The following is a 3,126-nucleotide window of genomic DNA, read 5'->3' on the forward strand; positions in this document are numbered from 1 at the left end:
TAACTGTAATATTGCATACTATTTAAGTCGGATAGTATTTCAATTGGGATTCCACAGTAGCAAGTGACTGTATGTGTTGGTTTAGAGCGTGTCTGTCTGGATGTGTCTGAGAAATGCTTGTGAGCTTCTATTTTCACTTCGTGATACAAAGTGTGAATCAAAGGGAAATGAAACCTACAGACATCTCTCCCATCACATATACTCGAGCACTCTCTCTCACACACATCATGACTCACCTCCACTCACCTCCAACAGAGACAACGTAGAAAGGTAACATTCATCAACAGTCTATCCAAAGGAGGTCAAGTGGCACTGATGGAGCTTTGAAAACATACACACAAACACACACAATGCTGAACATCAGTCTGCAGCATTTTGTGTGCGATTATAATATTCATGTGTGTGTGTGGTCCTGATAAACCCTACATTATGCCAATATCTGAAATCATTGTCCTTGTGGGACCTTTTTTTGGTCTCCATGAGGAAAACAGCTTATAAATCAGACTAAATTATGTTTTTTTGAAAATGTAAAAAAGCAGACATTTTTCTGTGATGGGTAGGTTTAGGGGTAGGGGTAGTGTAAGGGGATAGAATATGCAGTTTGTACAGTATAAAAACCATTACGCCTATGGAGAGTCTCCACAAAGATAGCAAACCAGACGTGTGTGTGTGTGTGTGTGTGGCTTCAGCTGGTGTGGAATAGTGATGTCATGACAGCCAAGTAATATGGGAGAAAGAGAAGAAAAACAGCTTCATGCTGAGAGAGAAAGAGAGACGGATAGGGACACGGTGTGAGAGTGAAAACACAGGGCTAAAGATCCTGAGCAGAATCTATTAGCGTAAAAGCTCTGAGGATGACAGACAAATGGCATGGTTAGTCGATACTGGCAGCAGCAGTGTCTCCTGTCTGTTTTTATTTCTTTTCAAACTGAGATCACGACCAGAAGGGCCACTCATTTGTTTTCTTAAATATCTCTCTCTGTCTTTCTCACTCACATCATCTCTGTCTCAAATGAAAAGCAAAACAAATGAAAGAAAAAGGAGTGTGAGTGTGGAGCAACACACGCACACACACACACACACACACACACACACACAATTCTGTTATTGAGGGAAGTGTTTGCTAATACTATTCTCATTACAGGTGGACTAAAACCATTATGACATCCAAAAGTATCCAAATAGCTTCCAGAAAAGCATTGAATGATGATTTCAAATCTCTTTTTGCATTGCACACATACGGTACAGAGACCAGGGTGCAGTGGGGAATTATACGTGCATAAACACATCTCATTTGCATACATAAATGAATCTTTTTATCCATTTCAGTGCGTCTCAATTGAACCTCAATTCAAAACAATTTCATGCATGAGAAGAATACCATGGTGACCACACAAGACAGCTCACACACAGACCACAAGCTCTCATTCAGTCCAACTTAAATAATATGAAAATACTTTCCCAACTTTCCTACATAAATGTCTCTCGACCAACAAATGGCCAAAACAGTGATTCCTCATGAATCTCAATAGAATATAATGTCCCCTGCAACATTTCTGCAACAAGTATTTATTTACCACAGATTCGGTTTGCTGTTGTTTTCTGTTGCTCTGCTACCTGGCTTTAGAGAGGCTTGCTTTGTGTATATTATGTTATAATAGGCCTATAGGCCTATGAGTTTTACAGTAAAACCCTTTGAAGTTACATAAAACACTGCTAAAAGTGATAAACATTTAAGTATGTTGTCTGAGCTGTAATAACCCCCCCAAAAAAAGACTCTTTTTTTAAATACGTTTTATATAAATTCATTTTTTAAAGTGTGAGCTCTAGCACCCTGCAGACAGTTCTGGCTGTTTCCACTAGATGGCAGCAATTACTGGAAAAAAATGTTTTTGTCTGTATCATGTCTGTATCATGTATCTGAAGGGAGCAATATTGCCTTTTTTATGTAATTTCTGCCTACCCAAATCTCCAATATGCACGTCTCCCGATGTACAGTGGTATAATTGCAATATCCCAGTGCCACAAAATATTTTTTTCCCAGTATTTTCTGACATATGCTGGAAACAGCCAAAAGCCCACAGGGCCTGAGATATACACTTTACAAATTAAATATATAACCAAAAAAATCTAAAATTAATTTATAACCAAAAAATCTAAAAGCGCCTCTTTTTTTGGTTTATTACAGCTCAGACAACACATATTTAAATGTTTATCACTTTTAGCAGTGTTTTATGTAACTTCAAAAGGGTTTCCTGTCAAATGACAACAAAATTGTGTATTTAGACACTGTATGGGGGTATGGGAAGCTTTTCAATTTGGGTAGGCCAAATCCAGGTGGAAATGGCCCCAGAGTAATTTAGTGTAAATAAGTTACTTTGTGTAAAACGAATGCCAAAGAAAGTAGACATTCAAATGGTACCACATTAGGTCAGAGCTCCTCCACAGACATTTAAAATGTAAAGTATATACTTGATGACGTCATTCCGGACACTTATCAGGGTCCTTGGAGTTCTTCCCGTCAGTGATTTTTCAAAAAGACAATCTATTTGTTTCTCATTGTCATTTGATGTGTATTTTCTCTTTGTGTCCATGAGGGGGCGACAGAGATGAGGTTAAAGGGGAGCTCATTGACACTCACTGAAATTCAAATAAAGGCGCATTTATCAGCTCACCTTTGCCATGCCAGTATGTCTAGACAGCACTCCACAGCATTAGATATACACACCCGATTACATTAGAGTAACACGTACATTAGAGTAATACTATTGGGACAAATAAATGTAGGTTTTTACATATAATATCATCATCATCAATATGTTTTTATAATGTAGATGTCTAAAATCTCTTTATTTCATGACTGTCTAAGAAAAAAAATACCTTCCCAAAGAAGTAATGTATTCATGGATATCGATTCAAAAATACAATAAAGTGTATCGTTAATAAGGAGAAACTGACATTTGAACAGCAACGTGATCAAATCACTACAATAAACTGCATGTAAAAGAAACGAGCGTAGACAAAGACACTGAACCGACGCTTACTTAGCTCCTCCCCCTGAAGCCTAATATCCAATCCAAACGAAGCATTCGGGAAAGTCGTCTCCGCCTATTGGCTGAAAGGTCT

This window comes from Gobio gobio (genome assembly GCF_949357685.1).
Source record: "Gobio gobio genome assembly, chromosome: 10".
Classification (NCBI taxonomy): domain Eukaryota; kingdom Metazoa; phylum Chordata; class Actinopteri; order Cypriniformes; family Gobionidae; genus Gobio; species Gobio gobio.